Genomic DNA, 14,382 nt, shown 5'->3' on the forward strand with positions numbered 1-14,382 from the left:
GAATCTATATTCAAGACTGATCTTGCCACTAACAGGTAAATTGTCTTAAGTCACTCATCTTAATAACTGTGCAGCCCAGCAATAAGTATTAATTATTTCTCCCAGTAATAATTTACATTATTTCCCTGAAATTTCAAGTCAATCTATGCTCATCGAGGTGAAGGACGCCAATGCTGGAGAATGCAACACTTTCAACTTTTTAATAATCTATCTCAGTTACAAGCAAGATGCCCAGGGGGTTGGGGGCAGCTGGTGGGCCAGGAGGACCTCAAGGCAAAACCCCTTGAGGGAATGAGAGCAGGTGGCAAGGGAGGTCAATGCCTGGAGACTGGCCCAGAGGACCTTGCAGCAGGTCTGGAAGTAGTTTAATGACCTCACATGGGTGATCAAGGCCTGTGAATGCATCTTCACATCACATCTCCTACCCACCAAACCACCAGCCCTTGACACTGCTCAATGCACCACACTCCTATCACTCACCCATCAGTCCCTAGCAGTCTGGACTCAGGCCTATCATTCACATACTCCACCTCACCCACACACACCTTCCAATGATGACAGCCTCAAACCCACCTCTTGCTACCTCCACATACTTGCAGCTTTTCAGCTGTGGCAGGCACAGCATCCAAACACAGTGCACACAGTCACTGACATTTGTACCTCTCTCTTGCAGGACAAGGTGGCCCAGAACAGGAGGGTGCAGCAGAGAACTGAAGGGGAACAGAAATGGATTCATCCACTCAGCCCGATGGAGGAGACGGTGCTGCGAGTCACAGGGCGGGCTGTGACAGGTCCCGTAGCATCCAGCATTGCCAAGACCATACAGAATGATGGTATGTTACTGTGTTATGCCGTTTCTCAACTCCCTCCTTACCCTCATCCTGCGATCCAGCATGATAAGCCAGCTGCAAATGGCAGAGGGAGCAAGCCTGAGTGGAAACAATGCCAGAGACCAACAGATAAAAGGGGCAGCAGAGAGACAGAGAGAACAGAGAGAGTGAGCCTGAGGGGAAACATTGCAATGGGCCAGAGTCCGAGTGCGAGCTGGAGACAGAACACAGAGAAATTCAAAAGTGACACAAGTGCTGTGGCAGGAGTGGTTTGGTTGTTAAGAGTCCTTCATAGGTGAGTGTTTTTCCAGATCAAATCAGGGACAAATCGTAAGTTTATTTCTGATAAATTTAGACTGTAGTTTAATAAATAAAGGCATTAAGAAATTCCAGTGTTTTAGTGCTAAGTGCAAGCTTGTGTTTAGAAAAAGAAAAAAAAAACAACTAAAAAGTAGATACAAATGACATAAATAATCTAGGCTATGATATGACAGAGCAGTTTGTGTGCCTGGACTACAATATGTGAGAGTTTGTGGATAATGAGACTATCCCAAGTGAACACATCTGCAGTAGTCGTCTCCATCTTGAACTTCTCTGGCTCAGAGTCATTGAGCTGAAGTATGAATTGGAGACACTCTGACACATAAGGGAAGGGGAGCAGTATCTCGACAATTTGCTCCAGACTTCTGGTTGGTGTAACTAATAGTGTACTGAGTAAAGGGAACTCAGGTAAGATAGGAATCGAGGATCTGCAAAAACCAATCCTATTCAACAGGTACAATCTACCTGCTACCGTGAGGATAAAAATAAAGACTGTCCGAAGCTCAGCCAGAATGCAGACTATGGCACCTTGAAGCAAGAAGCTATCCCTAGGAGGAGTGGAAACGTAATGTGCTAGTTTTAGAGGATTCAATAATTAGGGGGACGGATAGCATCCTTTGTAAGCAGGATTGAGAGTCCAACAGGTTATGTTACCTACCTGGTGCCAGGGTGAGGTACATCTCGAACTGGCTTGAAAGGATATTGGAGAGGGAGAGGGAGGATTCAGTCATTATGATTCATGTTGGGAAGAGTAGCCAAAGGCCCTGTTTGGAGAGTACCACACACTAGGAGCATGATTAAAGAACAGGACTTCAAGAGTTATAATCTCGAGTTTATTACCTGAGCCACATGCAAATTATGGTAGGGATAAGCAGATTAGGGAGGTGAACATGTGGCTGAAGGAATGGTGTGGGAAAGAGGGGTTCCATTTCATGAGATACTGGCACCAGTATTGGGACAGGAAGGAACAGTACTGTTGGGACAGGCTCCACCTGAACTGGCCTGTGACCAGGAACTGAGCGGAAACGATGGGTTGGATTTTGTTCTCCTCCAGGCGTCGGGTTTCGTGGTAGACAGAGCCTGAAGATGGCTTGAGACGAGGCCCACCAAGCAGCTCAATGCCAGGAGGGCCCAGACTAATCCTCCCAGTGGTGGTGAGGCTCCATGGTGGTCCAGCCTCGCTGGGTGATGGGACTTCAATTAAAGTATTCAAATCAATGAAATTAATTCATTTAAATAGACTCACCAGCGATCTTGAGGGACCGCTGTGAACTTTGGCATGGCGGCCGGCACTCCTGCGCCTTCAAATTGCCGTCCGGGGAAATGCAGCACCACACGGGTGGGGAAGGGGGTGGAGGTAAGATTTTCGGTGCACAGTTGGGGGGATGGGATCAAATAAACCTCCTGGTTGTACAGGATGTTGGGAAGGGTTGAACTTTACATTTAGTGCAGTTTAGGGCCGGGGCGGGGGTGTGGGGGGCAGTTCAGATCTAAAAGTTAAGTGTTTTGGCGAGGGAAGGGCGAATAGCTACTGTAGTTGTTATTGGGGGGGGGGGGGGAGTGGGAAAGGGGTGTTATATATTTATTTATTTAAATTTGGGGTGTTACTTCTTTAAAAATTTAAATATGCCGGCAGAGCTGGCTGCGCTTTAAAAATCGCCCCAGCGCCTGCGTACTAGCAGCTGACGCCATTGCTGGCGACAGACAGCCCGCCCCCTCCATGTGATTGGTGGGGTGGGCTGCGCCAGCTATTTAAATGAGCCGCCGTGTGGGAGAGTGCGGTGGCTCTATGGTGTGCGGCTCGCAAGGGCGGGCCGCCGTTTTTAGAGCTCACCGTCGAGATCGGTGACGGGCTCTTAAAATCCAGCCCTAGGTATGGGGCAGGGGGAGGGAGGTGTTCACAAGGACTTTAAATTAGTAAGTGGGTTGAGGGCTCAGGTAGAAAAGGTAGTATAAATAATAGTTTGAAAACAAACACAAGGGAAGAGAATTGAGTAACAGTCAGAAATTTTGCTTTCGCCACCACACGTAAAGGAAAAATTAAATGATGTAAAGTGATTAAACAAGGAGAGAGAAATAAGAAACATTTGAATTTTATATAAAGGCACAAACATCTTCAGCTGCTTCATCAATGACCTTCCTTCAATCATAAGGTCAGAAGTGGGGATGTTCGCTGATGATTGCACAATGTTCAGTACCATTCGTGACCTTTCAGGTACTGAAGCAGCCCCATGTCCAGCAAAACCTGGACAACATTCGGGCTTGGGCTGATAAGTGGCTAGTTACATTTGCACCATACAAGTGCCAGGCAACGACCATCTCAAATAGGAGAGAATCTAACCATCTCCCTTTGATATTCAATGGCATTACCATCACTAAAACCCCCACCATTCACATCCTGGGAGTTACCATTCACCAGAAACTGAACTGGATCAGACACATAAATGCTGTGGGTACAAGAGCAGGTCAGATGCTTGGAATTATGCAGCAAGTAACTCACCTTTTGTCTCCCCAATGTCTGTCTAACATCTATAAGGCACATGTCAGGAGTGTGCTGGAATAGTCTCCATTTGCCTGGATGTGTGCAGCTCCAACAACACTCAAGAAGCTTGACACCATCCAGGACAAAGCAGCCCGCTTGATTGGGACCCCATCCACCACCTTTAACATTCACTCCCTCCACCACTGACACACTGTGGCAGCAATGTGTACTAGTGTGAGCTCCGGGTTTCGGAACTTGAGCGGCGGCTGCAGTCACGGTTGTGCATCCGCGAGCCAGAGAACAATGTGTATAGCATGTTTAGGGAGTGGTCACACCGCAGGTTAGGAGCATGCAGGCAGAGAGGGAACAAGTGACCGCCAGGCAGTCTAAGAGAACCAGGCAGGCAGTGCAGGAGTCCCCTGAGTCTATCTTGCTTGCTAATCGGTTTTCCATTTTGGATACTGGTGAGGGCGATGGTTCCTCGGGGGAGTGCAGCCACATCGAAGTCTGTGGCACCACGGGTGGCTCAGCTGCACAGGAAGGGAGGAAGAAGAGTGGGAGAGCAATAGTGGTAGGGGATGCTATAGTCAGGGGATCAGCCAGGTGTTTCTGTAGCAGTAAATGTGACTCCCGGATGGTGTGTTGCCTCCCTGGTGCCAGGGTCAAGGATGTCACAGAGCAGCTGCAGGATATCCTTCTGGGAAATGGTGAACAGCAAGAGGTTGTGGTCCACGTTGGTACCAATGACATAGGTAGGAATAGGGGGATGAGGTCCTGAAAGCAGATTTTAGGGAGTTAGGAAGAAAATTAAAAAGCAGGACCTCCAAAGCAGCAAATTCAGGATTACTCCCAGTGCCATGTGCTAGTGAGCATAGGAATAGGAGGACTGATCGATTGAACACGTGGTTGGAGAATTGTTGTAGGAGGGAGGGCATCAGATTTCTGGGGCAGGTGGGAACTGTACAAAATTGATGGGCTACACCTTAACAGGACTGGAACTATTATCCTCGCAGGGAGATTTGCTGGTGCTGTTGTGGAGGGTTTACTCTAGCTTGTCAGAGGACGAGAACCTGAGGGGTAGCTCAAATTGGAAGGAAGTAAAAGCAAAATACTGCGGATGCTGGAAATCTGAAATAAAAACAAGAAATGCTGGAACCACTCAGCAGTTCTGGAAGCATCTGTGGAAAGAGAAGCAGAGTTAACGTTTCGGGTCAGTGACCCTTCTTCGGAACTGACAAATATTAACAATGTCACAGGTTATAAGCAAGTGAGGTGGGGGTTGGGCAAGAGATAACAAAGGAGCTTCCGGTTTCTTGCCATTTCAACACTCCCCCCTGCTCTCATGCTCACATCTCTGTCCTGGGATTGCTGCAGTGTTCCAGTGAACATCAACGCAAGCTCGAGGAACAGCATCTCATCTACCGATTAGGCACACTACAGCCTGCCGGACTGAACATTGAGTTCAATAATTTCGGAGCATGACAGCCCCCCATTTTACTTTCATTTTAGTTGTTTTTTCTTTTTTTCTTTTTTACAACCTTTTTTTGCATTTATTTCATTTCATCTTAGATTGTTCAGTTTGCTTACCCTCTGTTTTTTTTTCATGTTTGCACTTGCTGCTGTTCAATATTCAGTCCGTTAACACCTTTCCTGTACTAATGCTTTGTCTTTCAACACACCATTAACATATTGTTTGCCTTTGCTCCATGACCTTTTGGTCAGCTATGTGGCCTTGTCCAATCTACACCTTCTCCTTTGTTATCTATTGCCCCACCCCCACCTCACTTGCTTATAACCTGTGACTTTTCTAATATTTGTCAGTTCCGAAGAAGGGTCACTGACCCGAAACGTTAACTCTGCTTCTCTTTCCACAGATGCTGCCAGAGCTGCTGAGTGGTTCCAGCATTTCTTGTTTTTATATTGGAAGGAAGTAATGCTGGTAACAGGAGGTAGAAAAGTAGCAAGTGACATCAGAAGGTAGGCGAAATAAAGGGGAGCATCAACTAGGCTTAGAATGTAGAATAATGTCAAGAAAACAAGGTTAAGGGCACTCTACCTGAATGTACGCAGCATTCACAACAAGGTAGATGATTTAAAGTCCCAAATAGAGGTAAATGGGGATGATCTAATTACCATAATGGAAACGTGGCTACAGGGTGACCAAGACTGAGAACTGAATATTTAAGGATATTCGACATTTAGGAAGGACAGGCAAAAAGGAAAAGGAGGTGGTGTTGCACTGATAATTAGTAAGGGAGGATCTCAGATCGGAAGAACAAAATGTGGAATCTGTTTAGGTGGAGCTAAGGAACAGCAAGGGGCAGCAAATATTGGTAGGAGTTGTTTATAGGCCACCAAACAGTAGTGGTAGTGTGGGACATGGTATTAATCAGGAGATTAGAGAAGAATGTGGTATGGGTAATATAGTAATCATGGGTGACTTCAACCTGGATATAGATTGTGTAAACCTAATGAGCACTAATGCTGGAGTGTGTTAGGGATGGTTTTCTAGAGCAATATGTTGAGGAACCGACTAGAGAACAGGATATTTTAGATCTAGTATTATGTAATGAGAAAGGGCTAATTAATAATCTTGTTGTAAAAGAACCTTTAGGGATGAGTGACCATAATATATGATAGAATTTTACATGATGTTTGAACGTTAGGTAGTTCAATCTGAAGCCAGGGTGTTAAATTTGAACAAAGGAAATTATGAAGGTATGAGGGGCAAATTGGCTGAGGTGGATTAGGAAAATACATTAAAAGATATGACAGTACATAGACAATGGATAGTCTTCAAAGAAATATTACATAGTTTACAGCGACTATACATTCTAAACGGGTCATTCTCATGTTGGCAGGCAGTGATGAGTGGGGTACCGCAGGGATCAGTGCTTGGTGATTTGCTACAGTGCATCTTGTAGATAGGAACATAGGAGCAGGAGTAGGCCAGTGTTCCTTCACTGTCACTGATTCAAAATCCTGGAACTCCTTTCCTTACAGCATTGTAGGTGTACCTACACCCCAAAAATTGCAACAGTTCAAGAAGACAGCTCACCACCATCTTCTCAAGGACAATTAGGGATGGGAAATAAATTCTGGCCTCGCCAAAAAGGCCCACATCCCCTGAATGAATAAAAAAAATCCTCTCAACATCTAAAATAAAAGCAAAATACTGCAGATGCCAGAAATCTGAAATAAAAACAAGAAATGCTGGAAATACTCAGCAGGTCTGGCAGCATCTATGGAGAGAGAAGCAGAGTTAACATTTTGGGTCTGAAGTTCCGAAGAAGGGTCACTGACCCGAAACGTTAATTCTGCTTCTCTCTCCACACATGCTGCCAGACCTGCTGAGTATTTCCAGCATTTCTTGTTTTTATTTCTCTCAGCATTTACCCTGTCAAGCTCCCTCAGAATCTTATATGTTTCAATAAGATCACTTCTCATTCTTCTGAACGCCAATGAGTATAGGCCTAACATGCCCAACCTTCGCTCATAAGGCAACACCTTCATCCCAGGAATCAGCCTAGTTTGCCTTCTCTGAACTGCCTCCAATACAAGTATATCCCTCCTTAGAACTGTGCCCAGTGCTCTAGGTGTGGTCTCACCAATGCCCTGTACAGTTGTAGGAAGACTTTCCCACTTTCAACTTCAGTCCCTTGCAAAAAAGGCCAACATTCCACTTGACTTCCTAATTACTTTCTGTACCTGCATGCTAACTTTTTGTAATTTAGTATGAGGACCCCAGTTCCCTCTGTTCTGCAGCATTCTGTAGTCTTTTTCTCCATTTAAATAATATTCTGCTTTTTTATTCTTCCCACCAAAGTGGACAAACTCACATTTTCCCATATTATACTCCATGTGCCAAATTTTTGTCCACTCACTTAACCTATCTATATCCCTTTGCAGACTCTTTGTATCCTCCTCACAACTTGCTTTCCCACCTATCTTTGTATCATCAGCAAATATGGCTACAATACACATGGCCCCTTCATATAAGTCATTAAGATAGATTGTAAATAATTGAGGCCCCAGCACTGATCCTTGTGGTACCCCATTAGTGACAGTTTGCCAACCTGAAAATGCCTCATTTATCCCGACTCTGTTTTTCCTGTTACTTAGCCAATCCTCAATCCGTGCTTACTCCCAACACCATGAGCTCTTATCTTATGCAGTAACCTTTGATGCGGCACCTTACTGAATACCTTTTGGAAATCCAAATACACCACATCTACTGGTTCCCCTTTATTCACCCTTCTTGTTACATCCTCAAAGAACTCTAATAAATCTGTCAAACATGATTTTCCCTTCACAAAACCATGTTGACTCTGCTTCATTGCATTATGATTTTCTAAGTGTCCTGCTATACTTCATAATGGATTCTAGCATTTTCCCAATTATAAATGGTAGGCTAACTGGCCTGCAGTTTTGTGCTTTCTGTCTCGCTCCTTTCTTGAATAGAAGTGTTCCATTTGTGGTTTTCCAATCCTCCTGGACCTTTCCTGAATCTAGGGAATTTTGGAAGATTACAACCAATGTATCCTCTATCTCTGCAGCCTTTCCCACCCGCTCTCCATATCCCTTGAGAGACCAAAAATCTATCTCAGCCTTAAATATATTCAATGATAGAGCATTCACAACCCTCTGGGGTAGAGAATTCCAAAGATTCACAACCCATTGAGTGAAGAAATTTCTCCTTATCTCTGCCCTAAATGATTGGCCCTAATCCTGAGACTGTGCTCCCATGTTCTAGATTCCTCACCCAGGGGCAATAGCCTTTCAGTGTTTATGCTCTCAAGCCCTTTCAGAATATTGTATGTTTCAATTAAATCATCTCCCATTCATCTAAACTCCAGAGAATATAGACCCAATTTACTCAGCCTCTCATCATAGGACAACCTTCTCATCCCAGAGACCAATCTAGTGAACCTCTGCTGCATCACTCCAATGCAAGTATATCCTTCCTTAAATATGGAGACCAAATCTGCACCCAGTATTCCAGGTGTGGTTTCACCAAAGCCCTGTACAATTATTGCAAGACCTCCTTATTCTTGTCCTCCAATTCCCTTGCAATAAAGGCCAACATTCCATTTGCCTTTCTAATTTCTTGCTATACCTGCAAGCTAACTTTGTGTTTCTTGAATGAAACCCAAGTCTCTCTGAATATCAACATTTACAAGTTCACACGTTTGAAAAAATATTCTGCTTTTCTATTCTTGCTACCAAATTGAATAAACTCACACTTGCCCACCTGCCCCCTTGTTGCCCATTCACTTAACCTCAATACCTCTTTGTGTCCTCCTCACAGAGGACAATAGATATCGCCCTTCAAAAAGGTAAGTGGGGTTTGGGCCTCACCAGGGACAATCTGCTGGGCCCTGGTGAGGGCGGGTATTACTAGACGACCTCCTCAGGTGCTGAAGTGCCCATCCACCACTTGTAAAATACCAGCAGTGGCAGGAGGAGGCCCTTAAGTGGCAATTAATTAGCCACTTAAGGGCCTCAATTGGCCTGGGGCAGGCAAGCCGTTTCCCATCTCCTCTGCCGCTAGTAAAACAGCAGCGGGGCAGGTCAGTGACAGGCATGGTACCCCACACCTCCCACAAGAGTTTACACCCCTCCCCACCTCCCAACTCTTTCCTGGGGGGTGGGGGGGTGGTGGGTGGGTGGTGGTGTGTGGGGGGTGGCATAAAATTCCAGCCACAATTTCTGCAGTTACCTTTTTAGAACCCAAGGATAGATCTATTGGGTCCTGGGGATATGTCAGATTTTAGTCTCTTGAGGTTCGCCATTACCTTTTCTCTGCTGAAATCAGTTACCTTAATTTCCTCACTGTGAAGAGAAACACAAAATATTTGTTCAATGTCTTTGCCATTTCCTCATTTCCCATGATAACTTCTCTCGTCTCTGCCTCATTTCCCATGATAACTTCTCTCGTCTCTGCCTCTCAGGGACCAACGCTTACTTTAGCTACTTTCCTCCTTTTTTATATTTTGTAAAAGATCTTACAATCTGTTTTTATTTTCCTAGCCAGTTTACTCTCATTCTATTTTTTCCCTTTTTATCAACTTTTTGGTGGCCCTTTGCTGGTTTATAAAACATTCCCAATCCTCAGGCTTCCGACTGTTCTCTGCAACATTAAACCTCTTCTATTAATCTAATACCATACTGAACTTCCTTAGTAAGCCACGGATAGATCTTTATTGCTGAGGTTTTTTTAAAAATTGGAATGTACTTTTATTTAACATTTTGAATTGTTTCTTTAAATGTTTCCCATTTACTGCCATACCTTTTAGTTTACTTGCCCAATCAACCTTAGCTAGCTCTCCCCTCATACCTAAGTAATTGGCTTTGTTTAAGTTTAAGATTCACATTTGGGACTGTAGTATGTCACTTTCAAACTTAGTATGAAATTCAATTGTATTAGGATCACTTTTTCCCAGCAGATCTTTTACTATGAGATTACTAATTAAGCCTGCATCATTGCACAGTACCAGATCTAAAATAGCTTTATCTCTAGTCCGTTCAACAACGTATCATTCCAGGAAACTGTTGCAAACTCATCTTCCAGACCACCTTTGTTAATTTGATTGGTCCAGTCTATTTGAAGATTATAGTCCCCCACAATTATTACATTACCTTTGTTACAAGCTCCAATAACGTCTTGTTTAATGCTCTGTCCAATAGTATAACTACCATTAGGGGGCCTATACATTAGTCCCACCAGCATTTTCTGAGCCTGGCGATTCCTCAGCTCCACCCATACTGATTCTATTTCCTTATCTTCTGAGCCAGGATCCATTTTCACTCCTGTCCTCATGTCATCCTTTACAATCAGGGCCAATCCTCATCTTTTTCCATTCTGTCTGTCTTTTCACAATGTTGTATATCCTGTTACAACCGAGGTGGGAGGAGCGCACTGTCTTTTCTAGCTTCACTTCTGCACAGATCACAGCGTATATTTAAATGTTTACCCAGTTACCAATGCAGTCAATCATATACTCTACTCGTAATCCCAGAATAAATTACACCAACCAGGTTTCTTTCATAAACAACAAAATTATCACTTTATTATCAAACAAGACTTATCCAGTAATGAAGCTAAGCATTAACACAGATTGAAATATAAAAGTTCCCTTTTTAAATTCCCCATGCAAAACTCACACACACACACAAAAAAAATACAGAAATTCTCTCTGCAGCGGTCAGTTACAAAAACAAACCCAAAAAAAACTTTGGCCAAATACCTGCTAATTCTTGAAGAAAGACGAGAAGATATGTAAGGAAGTCAATTGTCCCTTTTGGTCTGACGTCCAGGTAAACGGAAATGGGTCATTGGGATCATTTCAGAAGCAATTTGTTCTGGAAATGTTGAGAACTTATTTGGTCTGCTTTCCAAGAGACATGTGGTATCAGAAGTTTCAGCCAACACACACTCGAATTGCAGGGTTTTTCCAAGACAGGAGGAAAGAGGAGCTGACACACTGGCCTTCAGGGTCTCCGAGAGAGAGGTTCAGGCAAAATGAGCTGGGATTTCTTTTTCCTTAGCAGGCAAAATACCAACTGTCTTCAAAACAGTTCACACCCCAATGGAACCAAAACAATATCTCAGAAGTGAAGCCACAAACAGAAAGTCAACCTCCTGACCTCCATAAACCTTGACATGTGGTTTCTTTGTAAACATCTTCCCCAGGTCACCAGGGTGTCTGTTGTTTATTGAGCTTAAAGCACATGATTTCCAGCAAAGGTTGTTTTCAAACAATATCTCAGTGTCCTTTCAGTGAACTGCCAACAACAAAACAAAGTCCAGTATTTATACAATCTTCAGCCTTCCAATGAATCCATCTCCACAATCTAAATATGTGTCCTCAAAAAAAATACTTCACAAAAAGTAGAAGCACCTTCATAACACCTCCATCCTTGGAGGAATGAAACACCATTTTTTAAATGCATTTCATTACAAAGAGTGAAAAAAACAGATGAAAAAAACATTAGAACACATTTACACACTCATTCTCATTCAGTCTTTACCTTTAGCTAATACAGTTCTACTTTGTACCACCTTTGCACTCAGATAACTGAAAGCAAACATAAATCCTAGACAAAGCATCCTCAATTACATTATTTTTTCCCGCTATGTGGATAATCTTTATGTGATAAGTTTGTAATAGTAAACTCCAATGGAATAGTTTGGCATTCTGGTTTTTAATTTTTTCCACCAGGGCTAAGAGGTTAGCACCGCAGCCTCACAGCTCCAGCGACCTGGGTTCAATTCTGGGTACTGCCTGTGTGGAGTTTGCAAGTCTGGGTACTGCCTGTATCTGCGTGGGTTTCCTCCGGGTGCTCCGGTTTCCTCCCACATGCCAAAAGACTTGCAGGTTGATAGGTAAATTGGCCATTAAAAATTGCCCCTAGTATAGGTAGGTGGTAGGGAAAATATAGGGACAGGTGGGTTGTGGTAGGAATATGGAATTAGTGTAGGATTAGTATAAATGGGTGGTTGATGGTCGGCACAGACTCGGTGGGCCGAAGGGCCTGTTTCGGTGCTGTATCTCTTAAAAAAAATCACTGTCTCTCTGTAGTTGTGGCGGACATAGACTTCAAAATGCTTAAGTGCTAGTAACAAGCCCAGAGTTTCTTTTTCCACTGTTAAATATATTTTTTTGGTGTCGATTTAGATTTTTGGAAAATTGTTCCGCTGGCCTTTCTATGCCTGATTCATCGTCTTGTAACAGGACTTCACCGACCCCCAGGTCACTAGCATAATTGCTACTTTGAAGGGCTTAGTGAAATTCGGAGCAGCCAACTCTGGTTCACTAATCAAAATGGCTTTCAGCCTCACAAAGGATGCTTGGTACTCCCCGAACAACATTACTTTGGTTTTCTTTTTTTGAAGCAAATCTGTCAGTGGAGCAGCTAAATTGCTAAAATTTGGTACAAACTTGTGGTAGAAACCACATATCCCAAAAACTTCATGATTTCTCGTTTAGACTTAGGGGTAGGGAACTCCACCAATGCTTGTACTAATGCTGTTCTTGGTAAGACTTGTCCTTGCCTTACTATATGCCCGAGGTAGGTTACTCTCGCTTTTGCAAATTCACTTTTGGCAAGGTTTATCATTAAATCAGCAGATTGTAATTTTCTAAACAGAGCTTCTCGTTGTTCCAAGTGGTCCTTCCAAGTGTCACGGTATACCAGCACATCATCAAGGTAAACCACACAGTTAGGAACACTGGCTACCACTTGATTCATTAGTCTCTGAAAAGTGGTTGGGGCATTTTTTAGTCCAAGTGACATCACTCGGCATTGGAAAAAACCATCTGGTGTGACAAAGGCCGATATTTCTTTAGCTCAGGGTGTTAAAGGAACCTGCCTGTATCCCTTTAATAAATCTATTTTTGTAAGAAACATGGCACTGTCCACTCTGTCAATGCAGTCTTCCAAACGAGGAGCTGGGTAGAAGTCTGCCTTTGTTACTGCATTAATCTTGCTGTAGTCTATGCAGAATCTAGTTGAACCATCAAGTTTAGACTTTAACACCACTGGGGAACTCCAGCTGCTTTGACTGGGTTCTATTAGGTGGTTTTCCAACATGTATTGGATTTCTGCTTTCACCTGGGCCTGTTTCTCTGGACCTAAGCAATAAGGATGCAGTTTTATAGGAAAGGATTCCCGAACATCCACATCATGTATGGCTAAGGTTGTACATTCTGGCTTGTCCCTCCAAACTCTTTTAAATGCCATGAGTAGCCTTGTTAGGTCTTCTCATTGTTCTGTATCTAAATATGAAAGCATAGTGTCCAATCTCCCCAACAATTCAGTATTAGCTAACCGGATAGTAGGAGGTTCAATTTGAGAATTGACTAGGTCTCCTTCTGCCTCGTCCTCACTATCGCTTTCATCCTTCTCTGCCCCACTACCTGACATACCCATGCTTGTTTATCCTCCTCCCAGCGATGATATTGTTTCAACATATTGACATGACACAGCTAATTCTTTTTCCAGCGATCTGGGGTGTCAATCAAATCATTTATTTTATCAATTTTTTTGATCACTGTATTTGGACCACTGAATCGTGCTTTCAGTGGTTCACCCTGTAAAGGCAGTAATACTCACACCTCATCCCCTGGTTGAAATGTTCGGTTCTTGGAATGCTTGTTTGCCCATTTCTTCATGGTTGTTTGGGAAGATTTAAGGTGTTCCTGAGCCACTTAACAGACTCTCGAGAGCCGTTCCCAGAACACGGATACATAATCTAACATGGAAGATTCGTCCCTCTGTTCTAAAAACTTTTCTTTGATTGGTTTTAGAGGACCTCTTATCTCATGAGCATAAACTAATTCAAAAGAACTATAACCTGTAGACTCATTAGAACAAGAACAAAGAACAAAGAACAGTACAGCACAGGAACAGGCCATTCAGCCCTCCAAACCTGCGCCGATCTTGATGCCTGCCGAAACTAAAACCTTCTGCACTTCCGGGGACCGTATCCCTCTATTCCCATCCTATTCATGTATTTGTCAAGATGCCTCTTAAACGTCGCTATCGTACCTGCTTCCACCACCTCCCCCGGCAGCAAGTTCCAGGCACTCACCACCCTCTGTGTAAAGAACCTGCCTCGCACATCCCCTCTAAACTTTGCCCCTCTCACCTTAAACCTATGTCCCCTAGTAACTGACTCTTCCACCCTGGGAAAAAGCTTCTGACTATCCACTCTGTCCATGCCATTCATAACTTTGTAAACCTCTA

This window comes from Heterodontus francisci, chromosome 18 (genome assembly GCF_036365525.1).
Source record: "Heterodontus francisci isolate sHetFra1 chromosome 18, sHetFra1.hap1, whole genome shotgun sequence".
NCBI classification, from domain to species: Eukaryota; Metazoa; Chordata; class Chondrichthyes; order Heterodontiformes; family Heterodontidae; genus Heterodontus; species Heterodontus francisci.